Source organism: Diceros bicornis, chromosome 17 (assembly GCF_020826845.1).
Source record: "Diceros bicornis minor isolate mBicDic1 chromosome 17, mDicBic1.mat.cur, whole genome shotgun sequence".
NCBI lineage: Eukaryota > Metazoa > Chordata > Mammalia > Perissodactyla > Rhinocerotidae > Diceros > Diceros bicornis.
The window spans coordinates 6,735,525-6,762,578 of NC_080756.1; positions in this window are offsets into that span (position 1 = coordinate 6,735,525).

Genomic DNA, 27,054 nt, shown 5'->3' on the forward strand with positions numbered 1-27,054 from the left:
ATTTCTACGTAGGAAATTTATTGAGAAGTGCTGTTAGGATCAACACTTGTGGGAAAAGATGTAGGATTCGGCAGATGCAGGAGGCAAACATCAATGCAATAGCAACAAAGTGCTCAGCCGGTTCTACAGGGAATTGTAGACAGAGAAGTCACTTCAGAGTTGGCCCACACTGAGCAGTTGTTGAATGCAGGTTGTCCCTGGGGAAGAGAGGAAAGGCCTTGGGCAGGTTTTTAAGGTTGAGGGCAGGTCTCAGAGGGGAACTCAGCTGAAAGCTGTCAGCTGCTAACACTTTCAGCAGGTGGGTGAATGAATGCCTTAGCCGTGAAAGGGGGCGGAAAAAGGCTGATAAAACTACTCAGCTGAGGGCCGGCCCTGTGGCTTAGCGGTTAAGTGCGCGCGCTCCGCTACTGGCGGCCAGGGCCCGGATCCCTGGGCGCGCACTGATGCACCGCTTCTCCGGCCATGCTGAGGCGGCGTCCCACATACAGCAACTAGAAGGATGTGCAACTGTGACATACAGCTATCTACTGGGGCTTTGGGGGAAAAAAAAAAAAAGGAGGAGGATTGGCAATAGATGTTAGCTCAGAGCCGGTCTTCCTCAGCAAAAACAGGAAGATTAGCACGGATGTTAGCTCAGGGCTGACCTTCCTCACCAAAAAAAAAAAAAACAAAAAACTACTCAGCTGCAAACTCCTGCTATCCTACAGAAAAGGGCAGATATACCTCCAAGGGTGGAGCCATGGGATCAGCAGGTGGAACCTTGAGCTATAGAGAGTGGAGCCTCCAGTCACAGAGCATTTTTCCTAGCCCTTGAAACCTAATGAAGTTTGCCTAGTTGGATTTTGAAATTGCTTGGGACAGATGACTCTTTTATTCCTTCCATTTTCTCTCTTTTGGAATAGAAATATCCATAACTATTATCCTACGCCTGTTCCATCACTATGTTTTGGGAGCAGATAGCTTGTCTTCTAGCTTCACAGGTCCACATCTGGAGAGGAATTTTGGTCAGTCACACCCAGAGTCTCATCCATACCTTATTTGAAATGTGAGATTTGGGACTTTTGAGCTGCTAATATTTGGATGAGATTTTGGACCTTAGAGGTGATGCTGTAATGGGTTAAGACCTTTAGGAATGTTAGGATGGGTGAATTTATTTTGTATGTGTAATGGACATAAATCTTTTGGGGCTTGAGGGTAGACTATAATGGATTGAGGAATGGTCCCCCAAAATGTCCACATCCTAATCCTCAACATCTGTCAATATGTTATGTTACTTAGTGAAAGAGACTTTGTAGATGTGATTAAGTTAAGGATCTTCATATGGGGAGAATATGCTGGATTATCTGGATGGGCCCTACGAAATTACATGGGTCTTAAAAGCAGAGAACTTTTCCTGGCTGTGCTCAGAGGGAGATGTGACTACAGAAGAATAGTCAGAGAGATGCAATAGTACAGGTTTTATGATGGAGGAAGGGGGTCATGAGCCAAGGAATGTGGGTGGCCTCTAGATGCTGGAAAAAGAATGGGAACAGATTCTTGCCTAGAACCTCCAGAAAGGAAGGCAGTGTTGCTGACACTGATTTTAGTGCAGTGAGACCTGTGTCAGACTTCTGACCTGCAGAACTGTAAGATAATAAATCTGTGTTGTTTTAAGCCAATAAGTTTGTGGTAACTTTCTATAGCAGCAACAGGAAACTAATTCAGATTTTAGTACTTTGGCTTCTCTCACAGGCAAACCCTGGGTCTGAATTTCAGCACAGTTTGCTCACCAGGAGATGTGATTTCTTTACGTGTCCATAGAGGCCCTTGGCTTATATACTGTGCGCGGAATTGGTAGATGGCTGACCTGAACTTGTCATTTTCTTCCTTCAACACTTAAATTGCACTTAACAACAATTGACAACCTCTACAGTTCTTAAAATTACCGTTGGCCTAGATTTACAAAATACTAGGGATATTGCAAAATCAGTGAATTCCCACCTACCTGTATTCTATCCCAATCTACACAGGTGAGTTATAGTAATTATGACACTATAACATGCCAGGTCTTATCACAAGGAAGAGGCCCTTGTTGCCATTTGGTCAGGGAGTGAATCTATCAGAATCTCACCCTGAGGATCTGCTTCCTAAGATCTCTTCTGGTACCATCTTAGCTTGGGTTTCCCAAGAAGAGAACCCTAACACAAGAATTTGAGCACAAGTAGATTATTTGGTAAGTGAAAAAAAAATAGTAGGAGGGAACAGAAACAGGAAAGGGAAAGAAGTCAATTTATAAAGTGCTTGTATAATGCATAGCTGATCAAGAAAAATCAGGTCCTGTTCGTGCAACATTTTACAAGAGGTGCTGTTTCTCTGGTCTATCTACTCTGCCCATTGGAATTGTGATGACATATGTTGATGGTGTCTACCTTGTTCAGGTACCTCTGCCGTGGTAGACATTAGTGGTGTCCACCAAACTAAGCATTTCCAGCTCTGCTTCCTGGAAACAGAGAAGGATTTCACTTTTTACTTACCTTGTGCTTAGGTGGGGCCATGTAACTACTTCTGGACAATGCTTTGTGAGTAGAAGAGATAGAAATTCTGTGTGTCACTTCTAGGCAGAAGCATTTAATTGTTACAGTGTGCCTTGGTTTATCACAGTGGTGTGCTAGTAAACTGACTCTGAAAAACAATGAAAAACAGATTCAGCTCTGATTTGCCAAAATCTATGGTATAAATACTCCCACCATAGTGAATGCCAGCCCTCGCTATGATGTCCCTGAACAAGAGGGTAAGAGAAGCGCACAGTCTGCTCACGGGAGGCAGTATGACCTGGCTCCATCACACCACTGGTTTATTACCACCCCACTTAACCACCAGCAATTGGGTCCTTGTTGCCATTGCACTGGAAAGTGAACCAATTCTAGAATCTTCTTCCTAGGATCACTTCTGGTATCAAGTCTTATTTGACTTGAATTAACTTTAGGCAGTTTTTGAGACAATTAATTTAAAAATGCGTATGTAGCAAGCAAATTATCAATAATAAACTTGGTTGTGATGGCTTTAGCGTGATTACAGGATTATTTTTGTCTCTAGTTTCATAGTCCCCAGCAATTTGGGGCCTAGTCTCTCTCATTTTTGCATTCAAAAATACATTAAGCACCTACTGATTATCAGATACTAGAGAGAAAACAATCCATTTCCGAAAAGCTCCAGAAATGTGATATGTTGTAATGGAGAAATAGACTAAGTGCTTGGGGATCACAGAAAATCAAGCATTAAATTCTGTTTCAAGAAAGACAAGAGAGATGACCTAAGTCTTCAAAGATGAGTAGAAGTTGTCAGAGAGGTGGTTGGGGAAGAGCTAATAAGATAGCCTGAGTCCCACCTGAAAAATCTTTCCAGTTATTTATCTCTCTCTTGCCCCAGACTCCCCCCTGTCCTTGTACCACCTTCCAAAAAGTTCCCAGTTCAACTTCCTCTGGAATAGGAGTCAGGGGAGGGTGTCTCATATCTGGACCACTGCCATCCAGCTGGGAGACACTTCTCTGTGTGATGTACTCCCCTTCACTGTTCCAGCTTCCCCAGCCGCTGTTCTCTCTGGAAATGGTGTTGCTGCCTCCTCAGGACCTCCCTCAGGCATGAAGCGAATGTGGAGGTGGCTTTCCTCCTTTTTGTCTCTAATGTCTTCATTCTCTTTAGTTCCAAGCGACAAGGCTGTACTGTTATATCAGGCTTTACCAAATAGTTGGAGGTTACAAAGACAGTGAGTGATCTAAGGGAGTAATTTTAAATTATAAGCTTAGGGGCCGGCCGGGTGGCGCAGCGGTTAAGTGCGTGCGCTCTGCGGAGGTGGCCCAGGGTTTGCTGGTTTGGATGCCAGGCACACACCGACTCACCGCTTGTCAAGCCATGCTGTGGCAGCCTCTCATATAAAGTAGAGGAAGATGGGCAAGGATGTTAGCCCCCGGGCCAGTCTTCCTCAGCAAAAAGAAAGAGGAATATTGGCAGATGTTAGCTCAGGGCCGACCTTCCTCACAAAAAATAAATAAATAAATAAATAAATAAATAAATAAATAAATAAATAAATAAATAAATTATAAGCTTAGTATGACCCTGCTGTCCAGGGGAAAAGGTAAAAATGGAATGAACCCCCTCCGCTCACAAGTGAACCACTTGTGAGCACATCCCAGGATTCTCTTACATCCACTTTCATGTCACCTTGATGTTCCAATCACCTTAGGGGGAATCTTTCCAATTCGGGGAATCAGTTCCTCTTATTCACAAGGGATTTCATTTTCCTGCCCAACACACCTTCACAGTAATTCTCTGCTGATAGTACTTTTCTTCTTTATCTTCATCTCCAATTCAGGGAGCACTGAGCTAGTCTGAGTTTAATGCATTAGGAAAGAGATGGGTTAGGAAAAAACAGAAAAAGGAGTTTTACTTAGGCTTGAGTTCTAAAAGTCTTGACCCTGAAGGAAACAGAAAGGGCTCCAGCCATAAGCAAGAGACTTGGAAGAACTGGAGATGATCAGGTAAGTCTTCCCACACCAGAGGCTCAAGTTTCCTGCGTTGAGAGAAGAAGGAGAGTCAGAAGAAAAAGGTAGATGCCGCTGAATGTCAGAGAATGGGATTCTGAAACATCTCCCCTCTCCTAACCCCACAGTAGGAAGTCCCAGGCTCAGGGGGAAACTAGGACTCCCACATTTGTTTGTGGAGTCCAGGAGCAGAGGAGACAGACCTGAGCCTGCTTTCTGAGAAGAGCCCTAGGAAAGATGGAAAGAACTTCGAGAGGAAATGTCTGGAAGTATGTCTAGGCAGAACAGGCCCAATCACACACAGGAGCTGCCAGGTGTTTCTTGTGTTTATAAGTGTGCCAATCTCTCCTTTTCTTAACAAGCAGTTGCAGAGTTGTTTATTTTTGTGTGCAAAATAATAGCTTATTTTGTGTGCAACTCTCTTCCTTGGAAGAGAATTCCTAATTCAGTTGTGGGGACAATACCTGCACCTTTGGAGTAATGAGAAACAATACAAAGAAAGCACCGTCATACAAGTTCAAAAGATATCTCACAAACTATGTTTATAAAGCTCTTAATTCTCTAAGTCATTATCTATAAAGTTGAGTTTTAATTCCATTTGGGAAAGAAAACAAATCTGTTGTTTAATTCCGAGGAAACAGAGATGATCTCCTCATATTTTACTCTAAGCTTGCTAATTGGCACTTAACCAAAATTTGAGAGAAAAGAGAAGAAAATCCTAATGATTTCTTTCTGTAGCAACTTTTTCTAATTATTCTCTGCCTCCACTCACCTTCTATCTAAAAGGAGGTATATTCCCTTGAAGTATATTATCCCAATTTTTTGTGATGTTGTTATGGGTGAGTAGATAACTGATTATTTACAAAAGTCACCCACAAAGTGGTTTCCTCTTTTCATTTTCTTTCTAGCTTGGCAACAGAGGTTTATGACAACTCTGCATTTTAGTTGTAGAACGTACACTGCCACTGCATAAGTTTTGAAATTTAGAATCATTTTTGTCTGTTTTCACGCTCGAAACAAGACATCAGTCAAATGAGAACTCGTATAGCCCAGTTAAAATTCTTTCCATTTCTTTTGCATGGTCTAAATCCCAAATGACCCGAAGATATTCCTTTTTCAGTTATATCTACCTAGTGAAGGACTAATTTTGTAGCTGACCAAGGACATGGACAATTTTATGGAGGTGGTTCATGATTGATTAACCACATATAGAGCCCTGAAGGAGGTTCCTATTTGTGCTCAAATGACTAGAACCCATAGTCTCTATCTTCAAGGAGCTTATAGTCCATTGAAACCAAATTTACATACCCAAAGCACTTTGTGAGAAATTGCATATTAATATTTTCATAAATGCTAAATGAAATTGCAGAATAAATAAAAGCCGAAGGAACAGAGAATAAGAGTTCTTTGAACAGGGGTGATTTTAGAAGGCTTTCTCTGAGCACTTTGGCAAAATAATTTTTAAACATTTCTGCTACCCATATGCTCCAGAAGGTATTTGAGTTGTGTCAAGGAGAATGTATAGTTGCTTTCAAGAGGCTTCATTCTTTGGTAGAACATTGTTTACTTAAGATTGGACTGTTAAGACTGGACGACTGAATCTGATCCAAGGTGAAGTAACACACTGTTGTGTTTTTGTGAGGCTGTGACTTCAGTGGTTGAATATATCTGTAACTCTCAGACAGTTAATACCTTCTGAGTACTCTCCAAGTGGGCAGTTTTCCTTGGACTGATCTCCCTATGGAGACAATCCAGGCCTGTACATGTTCTGTGGCTACGTTCTTATAGCGTCAGCTTGCTCTCCAAGCTAGACGAAAATAGGTGAAGATGTTATGATTGTGATGATCTTTTCTGAGGGCTATACATCCTGTGTTATGGCTAATAAACCACATAGTGGGTCCATTTTCTTGGACTACGATATAATGGCTAAGAGTTTGTGTCTCAGTTCTGACCCTAAAGAAGTTACTTCAGCACTCTGAACTTTGATTTCCACGTAACAATTGGGAAAAAAAGAATACCTCCATGTATATAAGTTATTGTGTGGATGAAATGAAATAATTCATGTAAAGCACTTAGGAAAGTTCGTGGCATATAATTAGTGCTCAAAAAATACTATTATTATCATTGTTAATGGAAGAATACCATGACCGCTCACCCTGGGCATTTCTGCTTCTGATCCTTTCTTCATGCTATTCCTCCTGCACGGAGCATCCTAAATTACTCTCACCTCACTTCATATTCTAGGCATTCAAATATCTACTCAAGTTCCATTGTGAATTTTTTTTTCAGCTGCTTTAGCCTGATTTCTTCTTTGTCTGACCTCTGACTGCATTTTCAATGTCAAGTGTGGAGATTAAATGCAAGGCCTCTGAAGCCAGGCTACTTGGGTTTTAAACTTGGCTCTCCACTTACTGGCTGGATGATCTTGGGTAATTTAATTAACTTTTCTGTGTCTCCTCTGTAAAATGGGCATAATAATAGGCACTATTATTACCAACCTTATAGGGGTGTTGTGATCATAAAATGAACCATATAAAGGGATTAGAACAATGTCTCACAAACAGTAATCACTAAATACATGTTAACTATAATCATTACCTTACATTTTTGTACCAATTTGTTCTTTAATTGGTCCGTATACTAGTTTCCACATCATCAATCATATCATAAGCATCTTGAGATCAAGAACCATTGCTCAGGTAGCATCACAGCAATGGGTACACAGTAGATGTTCAATATTTGTTGATTGAGTGAAGTCAAAGTTATATGTAAATTATTCAGAATGAGGGAAGAAAAAGAGACACATCCACATACTGAGAACCACATGCCCCCATCACATATATTGGATCAATTCATCCCCTAACGCCTTGTGTGAGGAAGCTTTTTCTTCTACATAAATAGAGTTTGTATGAAAATGAAATAATATTGCATATGTTCATCATAATTCGTGGCACATGGATGGCTCAATGAATATAACACTTATTAAATGTTAGTAGAAAGGAAGAGGCCAAAATTTTCACCTCATTTCATGCATAAAGCAACTGAGGTTCACAGAAGTGAAATCAATGACCTGAGGTCAAACAGCTAGGAAATAATGCTACCAGGGATTGAAATTATGTCTTTAGATTTACCACCTCGATTATACCCAACACTACTAAAACATTTCTTTGAAAAAAGGCTTTGAGTTTATGGTGATCGGGTGGGGCTCTTAAGAAATCTGTTCCAGATAAACCAGTTTAATTTTCTACTGTTGTAAGATGATCTACAGACAAGGAGCTGGTTATTGGATGAATGGTAGGGTCAGAGAAAAGAGCAATGAGTCAGGATCCAGAATCTAGTTATGACCTTGGCTTTCCTTTCTGTAACGATTTGAACCTCCCCAGGCCTCAGTTGCCATCTGTAAGAGAGATGGGTGAATTAGAAGAGAGAGGACCTCTAAGCTCCTCTTAACATTTGATGCTCAGAATTATGAACTTAGCATAGAGGGTCTTAAGACTTGGCACTCAATCATCTAAGAAAAAATTTTTTGTTCTGGCAGTCAGGGTAGAACTTCTTCCTATTTTCACGAAGAAGCTGAAAAAATGCCTTGAACTCGTACATGTTTGAATGAGGTATTTTTCGTCAGCATGTATTGCTGATTCTGCCATGCTATCCTTAGTTGGGTGGATACAGAAACACTGAAATCATTCCACATTAATCGTGAGAACATTTAGGCATAGTCTATTTCCTTTGCTTCCAAAAATGCGGAGTCAACATCATGTTCCAAACCCGTTTCTGGGGTTTTCTCATCTAACTATATTAGGACTTTAGTAATGTCATACAAGCTCCCAAGAAATACATGTTATTCCAGGAAAAGTGAGGTGGGATCTGTGTAACGCCGTATGTCTGAAGGATGGAAAACATTGTTTATTAACGGATATTTTCACATACAGACATTTGATGTTGAGTATATTTTTCTAGATGTTCTGGGTAGGGAAATAAAGCTATGAAGAGTAAAATATCCCCAAATGATAGCCAATGATCTTGTATCACAATCACCGGAAAGGGTTATAATAAAGGCAAACATCTTGCTTTTAACTTAAAGGCAGATTGAACGTGTGATTGGCTTTTTCCTGGAGTCCTTAGAATACCATTTACTAATTGTATTTGTGGAAGTAGATTGTAATAATGAATCCTTAAACTCTGCACACAGCACAGAATGAAATTGCCCTGACCTAAATGTGAAATGTAGAAAATTCCTTATCGAGAAAAACATCTCTGTGTGCTCTCCCCGTGCACGCCTGTGAAAACTGGCAAATAAACCCTAGTAAAACATTTGGCTGTAGAAATGCCAGAAAATACGAGAGTAGAATAAGCCTATTATATTGCAACTTAATTGGTCTAATCCAAAGAAATAAGCAGTAATATCACTCCACAGAGCAGCATCATTAAATGTTATTCAAAATTGTTCCAATAGGTCTTTTAAACTCATAACTCCTAGGAAACTTGGATCGAATAAAGAATGACAAAAAAGGAAAATCAGATCAAACAGAAACATCAAAAGAAATGAGGTTAGTTGCAGTTGGAGTCACTTGCACACACTTTTGCTCCATGGATTTCAAGGTTAAGCAAATTCAACTTGTAAAGCCCTGGCATGATAGCAGCCAATGACCACTAAATGTGGACAGAGGGTGCCTGTTGCGCGACCACCAGTGGCGACCACAACAGGGCTTATAGTTCAGCTGGATCCACTTTGCAGACACGTTTTTTTTCCCTTCAAGGGAGATTAGTGGAAGCGATGAGGGCAAAAAGGCCAAAGCTTTTCATTTTGGATCTACCCCAGATCCCTCGCCCGCCCCCCCATATATATATACAAATGTGCTCTTTTCTTGATGCTCCTATATTCCAGCCTTGTACTAAGAAAATGCCTTCAACAAACTGGCTCCAGTGGGTTTCTCGTCCCTGGGGAGAAGGGAGGGGAGAGAAAAGAATCATTTTCTTAAGAGGAAAAGTACGACAGCAGTGCCATTCTGATGATTTACTGTAGGATTCGATAAACTTCTCTACTTGAGGGGGAAATGTTTTTGCTGAAGGAATAACATGTTATTACTTCTTTTAGAGGTAAGTTTAGATTTTTATTAACAAATCAAATTTTTGTCTTATTTGGGACTTACTATGTGCTCTGAAATGTAACAGACCTTTTGGGAGCAGAAGAAGGATGCATGCACAATTCCTGCACCCAGAAATGGCATAGGTGAACACATCAAACTGTTGGGAAACAAAGCAGGATGCTAATTTGAGAGGCACAGACAGAAACATTTCCACCAAGTTAGAGCGTTCAATTTGGGATGAGTGGACAGGGAAGTTTTTAGGGAAGAGTGGTGACTTGTGTTAGACTTTAAGTGTCATTTCAAGACTGTGCCAAGAAATATACAGTAAGAGGAAAACACAGTAACATCCTCTCATGTTTACTATTTCCCAATTCCGGGTCTTAGCGCATGACATTCTTGCTCAGCTGGAGTATTGCTCCCGCCAATGTAAGCAATCACTCCTTTCAAAACCTGGCTCAGAACACATCTCTGCAGGAAATCCATCCGGCTACTTCCTTTGCCCTTTATCATTTTCAATAATTCCATCTGACTGTGCTATTTTTCATTTTAATTGTGCTTATGTCATTGGCTTGGGTGTGCTGATTTGGCTGAACGTAAACTACTAACGAGCAAAATATGTAGCTTCTTGTTCATTTGATGTTGTTATTTTCCTTTTATGATTTCACCACCCAGTGCAAGTTTTTGCACCTAGAAGGTTGCTTATTTCATGTGAATTTATTTTTCTGAACTTTTAGAATGAGGTGGAGTTTAGAAAACTCTTCTGTCTCCTCACAGTTTCTCCACTGTACCAATTTTTTTTTCCTTTTTAAAAAAATGAAGTTGTGTTTTCTGGATTTTTCCTGCTTGGTTCCTTTCTCCTGCTTTGGTCTTTCACTTTCCTTTGTCCCTGCTGTCCCTAACTTGCTCAATATTTTAAAATCTGCTTTTTTTAAGTATAATTTGCATATAATAAATTGCAAAATTGCATGAGTTTTGACAAATTTATACAGTATTGTAACTATCATCATAATCATGATCTAGAATATTCTGTCACCGCGAAAGTTCCCTCATGTCCCTTTGAAGGGCCCCTCCCCCTCCGCCAGCAACCTTCAATTTGATTCTGTTACCACAGTTTTTTCTTTTCTAAAATTTTGTACAATTTGGAATTGTACAGCACGTAGTCAGCCTGATGTTACAGCTCATGCTCTTTACCTGTACTTGTTGCCTCTCTCTGAAAGACAGAAAATGGTGAAGCAGTTGAAGTAAGTTGAAATTGAACCCATCGCCCAGGATTGCCTCCTGGCTGCCAAGGGAATTCAATCAGGCCCCACCCAGACCCAATAGTCTCATTAACAACCAATCAATCAAAAAGCTTGAGTAACTACTATTAATAATTACAAACAAGTGAAAGAGACCTTGGGGATCCACAAATTAGTAAAATATGTTTCCTGCCTTCTAGAGCTTGCTGCTAGTAGAAGAGGTAAGACAAAAGCAGAACAAACTCTATTATACCAGAAAGTAGAGGAAAGAGTGATACAGGCAAAGCATTCTAGTTTGGGGGGGGGGGAGAGCATATTTTACTAGATGATTGGAAAAATCTTTTTGAAAAGAGGTGTCTTTGATCCTGACCTTGAAAAATGAGTAAGATTTCAAAAGGAGGTGATGGTAAAGTGACATTTTAGGGGGACACAATAACATGGGTGTGAAACACAAAATAATGGCCTCTCAGAGATGTCCATGTCCTGGTCCCTGAAACCTGTGACTATGTTACCTGATACAGCAAAACGTATTTTGCAGATGCGATTAGGTTAAGCATCTTGGAATAGGGAGATATTTCTGGGTAGGTCCAGTGTAATTACAAGGGTCTGTATGAAAGGGATGCAGGAGGATCAGAGACACAGAAGGAGATGTGATGACAGAAGCACGGTGGGTATGCGATTTGCTAGTATTTTGTTGAGGATTTTCGCATCGATGTTCATCAGTGATATTGGCCTGGTGATGGGTTGTAATTAGTATTTTGGTGGTGAACATGATGTAGTCCATGCAGAAATAGAAGTACAATGATGTACACCTGAAATTTTTACAATGTTATAAACCAATGTTACTGCAATAAACAAAAAATTAAAAAAAAAAAAAAAGAAGCACAGTGGGGAGAGAGAGAGAGAGACAGACAGACAGGAAGCTGCTACGTAACTGGCCTTGAAGATGGAGGAAGGAACCACAAGCCAAGGAAAGCATGTGGCCTCCAGAAGCTGGAAAAGGCAGGGGATTGGATTCTCCCCTAGACCCTCCAGAAGGAAGGCAGCTCTGTGAACACCTTGATTTAGCCTTTAAGACCCCATTTCTGACTTCTCATCTCCAGAACTGTAAGATAATAAATTTGTGTTTTTAGGCACCTAAGTGGTAGTTTGTTACAACAGCAATTGGAAACTAACACAATGAGAAAATACAGCTTTTTAGAAAATAGTAAGTAGTACGTTTGGATGTAGTCTAGGGTATTCCTAGGGGAGGAGTGGGAAATAGGGCTGAATCTGCAGGTTGGGAAAGGAGCAGGCATCTTGGCATGAGTGAACACAAATATTTGCTAAATGCATTTATTGCATATTACTAGGGCTTGAATTGTATCTCCTGTCCCCCTGCCCCCAGTTCATATACTGAAATCCTAACCCCTAGAACTTTAGAATGTGACCTTTCTTGGAAATAGGATGCAATGAGTTAAGGTGAGGTTATACTGTAGAAGGGTGGGCTCCTAATCCAACAGAACTGGTGTCCTTATAAAAGGGGAAATCTGGACAGATTCACACAGGGAGAACACCACGTGAAGATGAAGGCAGAGATCAGGGTGATGCTTCTAGAAGCCAAGGAACACTGAAGATTGCCAGCAAGCCACCAGGAGCTGGGGGAGAGTCCTGGACCATATTCCTCCTCACAGCCCTCAGAAGGAACCAACCCTGCCAACACCTTGATCTCAGACTTCTAGCCTCCAGACCTGTGAGATAATAAATTTCTGTTGTTTAAGCCACTCAGTTTGTGGTACTTTGCTACGGCAGCCCTAGCAAACTAATCCGCATCTATTTAGGAAAAAGTGAGGAGGCATGGAAGGCGTCAATACTGTGACTTTGGATAGTGGTGTGGGATGGTCTGGAGAGTGAGAGGAGCCATGAGGGCTAAATGGGAATGCAACAGAATGCAGGAAACTTAGACTTAGTAGAGCAGTGCATTTTGGTCATTAAAACTTCCAAACCTAAAGTCACGACGTATGATGCTTAAGGGGACAACAGGGCAGATTATTTGAAATCACGGCTCTCCTGGAAAACTCGATCTGTGTCAGCAGTTTGCAAGTGTACTACACAGAACACTAGTCCCACAGAATGCTCTGAAAGAAAAACATTTTTTCAGTCAAATAAATTAGGAAAACTCAATATTTTTGAGTATTAAAGGTTCTGAGAAGCCTTGCAGAAAAAAATCAATTCAACTTGGTATAATTCAGTACTTCTCGAACTTATGTGAACATGCCACCCTTTTTTCATAGAACCCATATTCATATCCATGGAACCTTCTTGGGACATCTTTCTCTAGGTGTGTCCCATTCTCTAAGACCTATGCTGTCCAATACAGTATCAGTAGCCACAGGTGGCTATTGAACTTTAGAAATGTGGCTAGTGTGATTGAGATATGCTTTGAGTTTAATGTACACGAGATTTCAAAGCCTTAATATTAAAAAAAGAATGTAAGGTATGACATTAATAAATTTTGTATTGATTACCGTATTAAAATAACAATACTTTGGACATACTAGGTTAAATAAAATATGTTATGAAAATTAATTTCCCCTTTTTTAAAAAAATTTTTTGTGACTACTAGAAATTTGAACATACGTATGTGGCCAAAATTATATTTCTGTTGGACAGCACTGCTGTCGACTATCCTATTTGCTTAGTGTTCTCTCTGATTTCTAGGTTTTTTTAAAAAAATGTGAAAGGTCTGAGGTTTTAGCCTATTTGCAAGCTAACAAGTTAGCTTGCCACAGTTTCAAGAATGCTAATAGAAGACATGAGACTCATGGATCAAAGTTAAAGGATAGTTTATTATTCACAACAATAGCAGTAGCCAGAGTATCAGCACTCTTTTTTTTTGCACTAGTTCCCTGAGTCCCAGTTCCCATGGGCAATATGAAGATACCTACACAGCCAAAGGGTGGCATTACAGGGAGAGGAATCCTGAGATTAGGAAAACCAAATCTTCTATAATGATCAGTTAGCATGCCTACCCTGTGCTCCAAAGGGATGCATTATCTTTATTATACTGGACAGTAAGCATGTCTACCCTTTGCTTCTGGAAGAAGACACTATCTCTATTTTCTGAGACTGAAAGTAAATCTGCCCTTTCCTGTGAATGGAGGCACTCACTCTATCTGGCTATACAAATATCCTTGAAAAGGTAATCTGGAACAAAGGGCAATCAGTGCCTCACTTGCAAGATGGGAGACAATTCTAATGTCTCTGCACAACAGGTCTCTTCTCCAAGACCTTGTGACTAAGAAAAGATGTGGAAATGAAGACAACTCCTTGACTTTCCAACTCGTGCCTAAGGGATTAAAGATGAGGAAAACTCTTAAATGGAAATCCAGGAGAGAATCTCATTCCCCAGTGTACAGGAGAATGTCAGAGTCTAGATGGGGTTATGTTCTTCCTGCCACATTTTTGCCCTCTTGGATGTTGTCTCAAGAGCTAGAAGATAATCTTTAGCACTTGGTCAAGTTTCCTGGACTGCTCTGATGTGTGTGTCAGGGCCTGATGAGAGAGCTCAAGCATGCACAGGACCTGGCAGTCCTCCCATTGGTCTGGTATGGTACCGACCATGCCTTAATCCCCTGCCTTAATCACTTTTTTCCTTGCATAATAATAAAATACAATATAATAGTAATAAAGCACTACATATGTAGAACATTTATTGTCAAATATTTAATAAATGTCAATACTTATAGAACTTATATGGTCAAATATATAATATACACCTTCAAAACTTCTTAGAGTAGCAGTAACTAAATCCAATAATAATATCATTGTGTAAAATACCTTCTGTAATTGTCTTCTGAATTTTTGGAATCTTGTTTTGGCTATTCACAATGGTGGAAATTTTTCTCCTTTGGAAAATGGTTATATTTCTGTAAAAAGTTATTCATAGCCAGGCACTGTGAATGCATTGAGTAATACAGTAGGGTATTATTACTTTTTAAAATAAGCAGAGTTTGATTTTAAGACTCTGTCTTATTGCTTAAAGCGGCTCATGAAGTAGTTTTAAGGTGATTTCAAAAGAGGAGTTCCAAAATTATTTTGAGTAAAGGCAGCATTTCCTGAATAAATAAATACCTTTATAAAGTGACTGATTGGAAAGTGTATGCCCTTTCTGATTGCATAAATGATAGTAATGTTGTTTGTAAATCATTCTTCATTTAACAGCCGTGCCCTATTCCTCTGTGAGTGTATTAATAACAGTAGCTGATAATTATGGATTACTTACACCGTGCTAAATACTTTATATGTATTAATCATCAAAAAGTCCTATTTACAGGGAGGAAACTGAAGTACAGAAAAGTTTAGTAAAATCCAAAAGCATTGGGTTAATTTGTAGCAGACTCAGAATTTGAACAAGGGCATATTTTGCATATATACTACTGCATTGAGCCGAACTAAAGTGGCAAAGTTTGAAATATGCCTCATTACGTGTCAAATTCAGTATTTTCAAGAACATTTAACCAAAGATTTGTACTTATGCTGAAAAGATCAAGTCCTTTTTTGGACTTTTATACTCTATACCGTATATATTGGTTCCATTCAGTTTCAATAGCTCATTTTCATATTTAATGTAGCTCTTGAGTTCAAAAAGAATGTGAAAATCTCATGAGAGACGTTAACTCCGGTTTTGCCTTTAAGTGTATTTTCAATTTGTTATATTTATATATTCAAAATAATGGACAGAAAGAAGATATAGAAAAGCCTTTGAATTCTATTAAACCATGCATAAAAAACACCACATACACCTAAGAAGGAAATAACCAGCTTCGAAATCAGGGAGCTAAGTACCAGTCTTATTACATAGTCTTTATAGGCTGCTTTGTGTAGAAATTTCTAGTTACAGGAAAATTGTAATTGACATCATTCTTTGAAGTCTTAGAAATAGAATATAAATGTTTGGCCCTGATTTTGAAGAGTGGTACAAAAATGTATCCCAGAAGAATAGCCTAGAAATAAGATTCATTCATTCATTCACATTCTTAATTCAATAAATAGTTATTTAGGGCACTGTATGTGAATGGTAAAATGCTAGGGGATGCAGAGGACACAAAGAAGTAAGAAACAATATGCCTGCCTTCATAGAATTTGCAATCTAGTTGAAGAAATAAAACATGTGCATAATTAACCAACTTCACTGAGCACTTGTCATGTGTCTATGTTTTATTAGGCACTGAGGATACAAATATGAGTAAAACACCTGTTGTAATCAAGAAAAGTTCTTGGAATAAAGTTGGTCTTTATGAGGAATGACTGTGTAGCATTTAGTTTGAGGAAGAAGTAAGTTTCCTGTCATCAGAGGTGTGATTCATAGGCTGGTGGTGACATATTGGGGATATAGCGAAAGGGAGCTAAAATGTAGACTGATTGGTTGCAGTATTTGACTGTTACATACCTTCAAATCGTGAGATTCTAGACTCAATGACTTTAAGCTTCTCTGTGCTTTAAGCTTCTCTGTGCTTCTTTCAGAGGTAGATAGGTGTTTCAGAAATTCTCGAGTCATCACGTGTCTGCAGTTGCCTCTCCAGGTTCAGATGGAGTCTTCCTGCTCTGGAGGAGTTGAAATGTTCCTTTTGAAGTACTAATCAGTGTTTTTAAACATAGGAAGTCTTGTCAGCCCAGAAAACACTGTTGTTTCTTCTTTTCTTTTTTTTAAGCCTCATTCAAGGATCATGTTTCTTCACTTAAAAAACTATGAAGTAATCACAAAGATTGATCAAAATTCAGTACACAGTCTTCAGCCCTTTTAAAAATGGCTTCCCACAGTTTGTCCAAAATCAAAGCTTTTTTCTTGAAAGGATCTGACTCACTTCAAGTAGCATGCAGAGTGCTGTACTTGGGGGCAACTAATTGGATTTATCAAATGTGAAAGGGAAAATGGAGATCTGTTATAGCAAAAGCATGATGTGGCTACAATGCTCTTTTTCAAAATACGTTTTGACGTATTGGCCTCTAAGTTGGTCTGCTTTCTTATTTTGGTTTAAAAGTTTGAAACTAATGAAAATAAAGTATTTCCACATCCAAAAAAGCAATGTAAATTTCCATTTTGCCTTTTTTCTATAAAATTAACCTGGATAATTGGATTAAAAAAAATTTTTGAGATGTGGAATTTTCTTTATTTAATTTTACTTCTTAGTCTTTCTCCTAAAGGCTTCTCCTATAAAATTTTATCTCAGAAGAAAGAAGTCTTTTCCAGTGATTCTAAAACTAGAATGGGTTTCTACTGAGAGTTTTGTTCTGTCATGAGCCATTACCACGCATCTATTGTGGCAGACGGTGCGGATCTGGTGGCAGACGAAGAAATCTGTATGAGTTGGAGCTATAGAGATAAATGAAACAGATGTTCAAATCATCTTAATCATGGTCTACATGGATAGAACCCCAGAACCATCTGACTGGCAACTAGGGTTGGTTTGTCTGCTTACAGATGGAAGGTTAGAATGGGAAAACCATTGAGGAGCATGTTTGCTTTTGTAAAGTGAGTATGAAAGTTTGTTGCTGTTTTAAAATAATTTTCAAAAAAGCAGTGTGGGGTAGCAACTAAGACTGTTGATTTATAACCGGATTGGCTGGGTTCATATCCAGACTCCACTGCTTACTAACTTTTCATTTTCTCTTTAGACAAGTTTCTTATCCACTCTGTGCCTCAGTTTCCTCACCTTTAAATTGAGGATAATATTAGTACCTCAGTAGTTGTAAAGATTGAATGAGTAATACATGTAAACAGCTGTGACCAATGCCTGGCATAGTAAGCACTCAATAAATTCTCAACCCTGTGAGGTAGGTGTGAGGGTTAATTTTATGAGAATTTACATAAAATTCTCAACCTAACTGGCTAAGGGATGCCCAGAGAGCTGGTAAAATGTTGTTTCTGGGTGTGTCTGTGAGGGTGTTTCTGGAAGAGATTCGACTCAGTAGACTTAGTAAAGACGATGCTCTTCCCAATGCAAGTGGACGTCATCCAATCATTGAGGTCCTGAATAGAACAAAAAGGCAGAGGAAGGGAGAATTTGCTCTTGGCTTGAGCTGGGACGTCCATCTTCTCCTGCCCTCAGATATCAGCACTCTTGGTTCTTGGGCCTTCAGACTTGGACTGGGACTACACCATTGGCTCCTCTGGTTCTCAAGCCTTCACGTTTGGACTGGAACTGCACCACTAGCTTCCTGAGCCTCCAGCTTGCAGACTGCAGCCTCCGTAATCGCATGAGCCAATCTCTCATAATAAATCTCCTTCTATATATCTATGTATAGTCTACTGATTCTGTTTCTCTAGAGAACCCTGACTAATACTCATATCAAAATCCCTACTTTATAGATGAGGAAGTTAAGGCACCAAACAGTGAAGCAATTTGCCCAAGAGCACACAGCTGGTAAGTGGCAGAGCTGGGATTTGAACCCAGGCACTGTGGCTTGAGATTGTATACAATCACTCCAGTATATATGAGAAATTTTGGTTAAATTTTAGTGGCACTGTCAAGATGGGGTCTCAGTTTGTTGAAATATTGAATACTACGTAAGAAAAATGCCTTTAAAATACTAACTATTGCTAATAAAAACATAGTTAAGCCTATTAAGCCTCAAGAGAAAAAGAGCAAAAGTATCCTACAACTGTGTAACTGAATACTACTTTAACAGATAAATGGAGAATGTTGTTGTTAAGGCCACATTGAGATGAAATTTGAACCAGTGGGTGAAGATGAGTGGCTTATTGTACAGCTCACTCACTTAGGAATATTAATCTAATAAAATTGAATAAATTATTTCCATTATTTTTCTTGGCCCCCAGGAAAGTCAATAAAAGCTAAAGTATGATAGGAGTCACATTAGGTCAGATTCAACTAAGAGTAAGGGTCTTGAGGAAATTGAATTTTTGCAAATGTCTTTTTGGCTTCTCTGGGCTGGCTAGAGTTGTTTCCACTGAACTGACTATCTATAAGTTCCAGTTTGAAGTATTTGCTTCCTGAAGCCACCTGCTTTCTGAAGCACTTGACCATGACACAGGACAGTGTCATGGTCACTGCCATTGGGAAATTGCCATTCTGACATTGCAGAATAGCCCAATGATTTAAGAGCACAGATGGTACGATGGAGGAGTCAGACCAAGGGGGTTCAGAATCCAGCTTTGCCACTTCTTGCTATGTGACATTGGACAAGTTACTTAATCGCTCTATACTTCATTTTCTTCATATACAAAAGGAAGTTAGCAAAACCCACCTCATGGGTCATTGGGAGGATTAAATGAGATAACATGAGTAAATCTTAGATGGATGAGCCACACATAGGAAGAATATTGGACAGGCTAGCTCTTGTTAATGCTGTTGCTGATGGCCCACAGGCTGGCTTGTTCACCTGGCTGATGTATTCACCAGTGATGAAGTTGCATGCATCTATACTTTAATTGCAGTATATGAAGTAGAGGAGAACCTCAGTTTAAGCATCATGAGGTTAATCAGACCTTTTAATTAATATAGTTTTAAAAACACTTTGATTTTATAAGGAGAAAGTAAATAAAAATAATACCATCATGTTTTAAGAACTAAGTAAAGAGAAAACAACAGTGTTTACACAAAACCCTAGGAAACTCCCAATCTCAAACCTTTCAGGATATCTCCTAGATCAGTTCAAGTTCAGTCTCATTTATAATAGCTTCTGAATCTATCATGTGATGTGCTCATCACTGATAAATTCTGACAATATTCCTCATGTATCCTAGGTCAGTCCCTTAACATTTCTGAGCCTCAATTTTCTCATTTATAAAACCAAAGTACTCTTTGCCCTGCTTGACTCACTGGATAGTTGGGAAGGAGATGAGATGCTATACCTAAAACAAGCCCACTGTGTCTAAAATATCAAGCTATTATATATTGGGCAAAATATGGTATTACTTTAAGAATTATTCTTAAGTGTTACAACATCCTCAGGTTTAAAAAAGCAAATTAATCTAGTCCCCTAAAATGACAAGGACAAAAAAATAGACTAAAATCTTATAAAGATTTTCTTTGTGTCAAAATGAAAAGATATACTGATTAAACTAAAAATGAAACACAAAATGAAAAGACATACTGATTAAACTAAATCCCTGCCAATATTTCAACTAGAGAGGATGTTACCGCTCCCAAATTTTTAAGGCTGTCGCTCTTCTAAAGAGGGGATAGAGAAGGCTACTGAGCACTTTAGTTTACACTGGGAATTCCAGGCTTTAGGCAAGCCAGGGGAGAGGGGAGTTCTGGCCAGGAAGGCTTTTAGGGACACCCACACCATAGTAGACGGGTACCCCCTTCTCTGCCTGTGTGTCCGAATTCCTCTCTCAGGTGCTAGACCTTGGAGAGGTAGGAGAAATCCGGCTGCAGCTGCTGCTTCTGTCTTTATGTTCACAATGTAAGAGAATACATTGACCCAGTGACTCTTCTTTAAGAACTGGTCCTACAGAAATACTTGCACTAACATGCATTGGTAGATAAATTTACCATGCAACATTGCTTGTAATACTGATAGCTAAAAATTGGAAACAATCTAAAGGCCCATTGATCGAATGTTCTTTAAATAAATTATGGTACATTCAAACTATGGAATATTTATTCTATGTATCCAAGGCATTTCCATGTAAGGACATGGAATGGAGTTCACAATGTATTACATGAAAACAGAGCTATACTATGGAATGTGCAGTATGATCCCACTTTTGGAAAGAAATACAAAGCTCTTTCTCTCTCTCCTATACATATGTAAACATGTAGACATACGTAAAAGCACAGAGAAAAATATTTGTGAAAATGTATGCCATATGTTAACAGTGGCTCCTTTTGAAGTAGGACTTGGGAGAAAGGAAAATTAAGTGTTTTTTTTTTTGAGGAAGATTGGCCCTGAGCTAACATCTGTTGCCAATCTTCCTCCTTTTTTCCTTTTTTCTCCCCAAAGCCCCAGTAGATAGTTACATGTCATAGTTGTACATCCTTCTAGTTGCTCTATGTGGGAAGCCGCCTCAGCATGGCTTGATGAGCAGTGCGTAGGTCTGCACCCGGGGTTCTGAACCAGTGAACCCTGGGCCACCAAATCAGAGTGTGCGAACTTAACTGCTACGCCACTGGGCCAGCCCTGACAATTAATTTTTTACTTGTATTTCTGGATTGTTTGGATTTTTTTTTACATAAAATGAGTGTTACTTTTCAATTAGGAAAAATATTTAAATACACACGCCCACACAACCACGCACACAAAACTAAAGTCCAGGTAAACGCTGGAATCTCTCTCTTTAGCGCCTTCCTATTCCTTCCTTCCCATTACCCTTACCTTGCCTGAAGAATCCAAGTCCCGCTCTGGACTATGTGCGTAGGTTCAAGGTTTGAATATTGAACCAGGTCGATCCTTCAAATGTAGACTGGTGTGGGTGAACATGACCACCTCCCTCGCTCTGGGACAGGTTTTATTAGTAGCAGTTTGTGTAATGCTCCTTGGGAGCCCACACCGAGCTTCAGTTTTATTCTCGTCTCATAATTATTACTTTGGCACTCTATTGATAATCCCTTGCACCTGCTGAGATTCTGCTTTTAATTTTCCATTGTTATATGTGTGTCTCGTCCAATTTAAGTTTTGCTGCTGGGTTGAATTTTATATTTTTTAACTAAAGAGGCAACATTTGTATATTTTTTTTCTAAAATTTTCTTTGTAGCAACATGTTCTCTTGGTCCAGATTACCAACTACATTCACCTATAAGTTCTGTTAAATTGGTTGAGCATCTGTTGAAACTGGCACATCTCTTATACTTACTGGGCCATTGCCAACATTGGACAGCTACGTGACAACCGAGTGTACCAGACTGAAAGCTGTGCTACCAAATATGCTCACGGTTTGTCTTCTTCTCTTTCCCTTTTAATGCATGCCTTAAAATTTTCTCATGATAGATGAATGCCTTTTTGGTCTAGAATCAAGAGATTTCCTGGCATTTAAATAAATAATAGCACGAACTCCTGATGTTGGTAAGGAATACATTTTAGAATGTTGTAATTCCCAAACATGATAGCAGACAGTTTCCCCCATAAGATGCAATAAGGCATCAGTAAAAAATCTTAATAATTCCTTCAAATCTCTAATAATTTTATAAATACAATACTGAAGTTATGTTTGAATCATTTGAACTTCTTTCTTTACGGAGGTTTTTATTTTTGTTTTTTGTTTTTGATTGTTATGCGTTTTTATCATTCTCTAGAAGTCCCCATGGACAAGAAGACAAGTAGAAACAATGAAACCAACTCGAGATGTGGATACTCAGCAGACAGCTGGGCTCACTCACCAGTGAAGAGATGCACTCCTGCATACGAACCTCATAGTACCTTGAAGCAAATTTGCAACCTTAGCAAGTCACAACCTATCGTGGGAATCAGAGTCCCTTATAAATGGTTAAACCATGAAGGTTAAATTTGTGCATGCTAAAGTCCACTGTATTTAGGGTGAATTGGCCAACACTAATTAGCCCTTCTCTTTGTTGCTATTGTCACTTTGTGGAAGAAAAGTGAGCCACCTTCATATAGCTCCATCCCTGCTAATTCCTTCAGTCTCCAGGTTATGCACCCAGACCTTTACATGCAGCTTAGTGGAAAAAGGTGCAGGTGGGACAATATATTTTCCTTGTTTCAAGGTTCATGTTTCTGTTGGAAAGAGCACCGGATTTGGAGTCTGGATATCTGCCATTTCTAAGCTAGGATCTTGATCAGGCCACTTAGTCACCTTGGTCTACTCTTTTTACATTGCAGCACGGCATGTTAGGGCAGGGAAGATCTATAAAGCTCCCAGGTTCAGATTTAAACGTCCACCTGCCTATTTGATAATTCCACTTGGGTATCCTCTGCATATCCATTAAACATCTCAAAGATAATGTGTCAAAACAGAACTCTTAATTTTCCCCATCAGATTTGTTCCTATCTTAGTCTTTATCCATTTCAGTTAAGAGTTTCACCATGAATCCAGGTTTTCAGGACAAAAACCTAGGAATCAGCTATCACCAAGATGGTAGCGTAGGAGACCCCAGCCTCCATCCCCCAACAAAGATCAACAATTAGACAGCCATCCATGAACAAGAACAGCTCTGGGAGAGCTTGGGAGTCCACTTAAGAAACTTCAGCAGCACAGAGGAACAGAAAACCTGAGAACAACTGCACAAAAAGGGAGGGAAGAACAGCTTCATTTTGATTGCTTCTTCAAATGTGCAGATATCTATGCAAGGATCACTAAGAATTAGGGAAACATGACTCCACCAAGGAATGTAGTACATCCAGTAACTGACACCCACAACGTGGAGACATGGGAATCGCCTGACAAAGAATTCAAAACAATTGTGCTAAATAAGCTCAGAAAGCTACAAGAGAATGCAAATAAACAATTTAATGATAACCTATGGAATAGGAAAAATATTTTCAAGCCATATATATGATAGTGTTAATATCCAAAATATATAAAGAACTCATGCAACTCAATGGCAAAAAAATAACAAATAATCCAATTAAAAAATGGGAAAAGGACCTGAAGAGATGTTTTTCCAAAGAAGATATATGAGTGACCAACAGGTACTTGAAAAGGTGCTCAACGTCTCTAATCATAAGGGAAATGCAAATCAAAACCACAATGAGATATCATCTCATGCCTGTTAGAATGGCTATCCTCAAAAAGACAAGAGATAACAAATGCGGGTGGGGATCTACCACATGATCCTGTAAGGAACTACCACATGATTCAGCAATTCTACTTCTGGGTATATATCCAAAGGAAATGAGAGCACTATGTCGAAGAGATACCTGCCTTCTCATGTTCATTGCAGCAATATTCACAATAGCCAAGACATGGAAACAACCTAAGCCTTCATCATGGATGAATGGATAAAGAAAATGTGGTATATATACCCACTAAAATATTATTCAGCCATAAAAAAGAAGGAAATCCTGTCATTTGCAATAACACGGATGAACCTGGAGGGCATCACGCCAAATGAAATAAGTCAGACAGAAAAAGACAAATACGGTATGATCTCATGTATATGTGGAACCTAAAAACACCAAACTCAGAGACAGAGAGTAGAATGGTGTTTGCTGGGGGCTGAGGGGTGAGGGAAATGGGGAGATGTTGGTCAGAGGGTACAAACTTTCTATTATGAGATGAATAGGTTCCAAGGATCCAATATACAGCACGGTGACTCTAGTTAACAATACTGTTATTATGCACTTGAAAGTTGCTATGAGGGGCCGGCCCCGTGACTTAGCGGTTAAGTGCACGCGCTCCACTACTAGTGGCCCAGGTTCAGATCCCAGGCGCGCACTGACACACCGCCTGTCCGGGCATGCTGAGGCCGCGTCCCACATACAGCAACTAGAACGATGTGCAACTATGACATACAACTACCTACTGGGGCTTTGGGGAGAAAAAGGGAAAAAAAGGAGGAGGACATTAGCTCAGGGCCAGTCTTCCTCAGCAAAAAGAGGAGGATTGGCATGGATGTTAGCTCAGGGCTGATCTTCCTCACAAAAAATAAATAAATAAATAAATAAAGTGGCTATTAGAGTAGAGCTTTAATATTCTCACCATAACGATGACAACAAAATGGTAATTATGTGAGGTGAAGGATATGTTAACTTACCTTATTGTGTTAAGCATTTCACAATATATACGTGTATCAAATCATCACATTGTACACCTTAAATGTCCACGATGTTATTTGTCAATTACATCTCAATAAAGCTGGAAAAAAAAAAAAACCCCTAGGAGTCATATTCAAATCAGTCTGTTGGTTTTATCAGCTTTACCTCCGAAATACATCTGATCACTTTTCATTATCTCCACTTCTCATCATTTCCAGTGCCATCACTGTTTTAGTAGCCTTTGCTTTATTCCATAGGTGAGGGAGGGATTTCCACCCTAGAGTTATAGGGATGGACGAACCCCTCACACCCAACTCTGGACAGATGAGATGGACAGCAGCTTATTAGTCACACTTACTTACGGCCCAGGGGACACCACATACCATGCAGGGTATGGTACTTAGAAGTTGTACGTGGGAACAGAGTGAACAAGCAGAGGCTGAGAGAGACAGGCTTTGTAGCAAGATGGTGGGGTGCCCCATGGTTCCTGCAGAAGGATGTGACTGTCTTATTTGAGTAGTTCTGCAAGCTGGTGGGGAATCAAAAGTTGCTATTCTGGGATGAGCAGGAATTGCACCCAGTCTGTTTGCCAAGGAGGGATGTTTGGCTAGGAAACCTTATCTGTGGGGGCAGAGGGAGAGGGGAACTTGTGGTTAGGCTGTTTGATGCCCTTCTGATTTACCAGATGTTAAGGCAGCACATTAGTTCATACACCACAGTCAACCTAGTCCAAGGCATCATAATGTCTTACTGGAATTACTGTAACATTCTGCTTCCTCACAATCTTCCTAAAACCTATTCTCCATACAGCAATTAGAAAGATCTTTCATAAGAGATAATCAGATTATAACTCTCCCTGCTTAATGCCCCTCTATGACTTCCTGTGATATTTGGAATAAAATTGAAACTTCTTACCGTGGTCCACAAGTTTCAGATGATCTGACTCCCACTTTCTTTTTCAGTCTCAAATACAAACGCTTAGGCTCCTTCCCATCACCCACACTTGAGCAAAATCTCTACCCTTTGAAAACACCAAGCTCCTTCCAATCTTAGGGACTTTGCACCTGTGGTTATTTCTACCTGGAAAGCTCTGCCCAAGAGCTATATTTGAAGGCCTCCTCTTCATCATGCAGGTCTTTGTCAAATGTCACTTTCTGAGAGACCCTACCTCATCACTGAGCTAATGGTGGCCTATGCACTTTCCAGTCACTCTCTGGCCCAGCGCCTTGCTGCATTTTCTTCATAGCACTAATCACCACTAAAGTTATCTTAAGTATTTGTTAATTGATTTATTTGTAAGTTTCCCAAGGGCGAGGATTTTGTTTTGTTCGTCATTGTATCCCTAGCACCTACAGAAGTGCCTGGCACATAGAGGGCGCTCGATAAGTATTTGTTGAACAAAAGAATACAACTTAATGTGTCTTTAATCTCTGCTTAAACACTTCAGTCAGATACTCTCCCGCAGCCCAGCACGATCTTGGGAACTCAAGGATTCTGGAAATGCCAACCTAAGAAAATAACCTTTTCTATCATTCTCCAAATATCCCCGCACCCTGAAGCTGACTCTTTTATTAGTGGCTTTTTGAGGGCTAAAAAAGTATTTACTTTGATGACTTTCACTGTTGGTTCTTTCAATACGAGAACAGTCCAGTCCTGGCATCACACTTGTTTTATATTGTGGGAATGCTGCTGACAGTCCCTACTGGATTGTTAATGCTCCTCTTGGATCATGAGATGAGATCCAACTGGAAAGGAGGCTTAGCTGTCCGTTGCTTCTCAATATCTCCTCCCTTTTCTGCATCCAAACATGAAACCAACTACATCATTCTCCACTGAGCTATAAACTCACTCTTTGCTGGCTTTCATAATGATCTGTAGGATCCCACTCTCAGAGAGCTTGAATCAGCCTAAATTTATTAAGAGACCAGGCAGGGTTCTGAATGGTGCGTCACCAATGGTATGAGAAAAGACTTGAGAGAACACACAAAAAAAGGGTAATTTGTCACAGGACTGATTTGCCTTGGAAGGAAAAATTTATTTCCCCTAAGAAGCTGAGAGCTCTTCAATAAGCATTAGGTCCACTGCTGACAAATTGGCTTTCCAATATTGTTTTCTTTATGACAACACAGTCAAAGTGGTGTACTTCCTCCCAATAACCATGATGACCCTAACAAATAAGGAAACAACTATTTTCAACTTTCGATTCTTCTTTGTTAAGCAATAAAGGATGAGAGAAGAAAGTAATGTTGAAATTCAATTTTATTTCCACAGTCTGTAGGTATTTTATTTTTACATTCTTAGATTTTCTTGCCCAAATCAATGGTATTCTATGATCATTTAATTTCAAAAGTGTAAGAAAAACAGCCACAGACATTCCCACTAGTATTATGAGACAATGTGCATACCCCTTTTATGATAATATCCATTTAGTATATAACACTTCCCTCTTATTATTATTCTTATTTTTTATTTTATTGTTTTATTATTTTTATTTATTTATTTATTTATTTTTGTGAGGAAGATCAGCCCTGAGCTAACATCCAT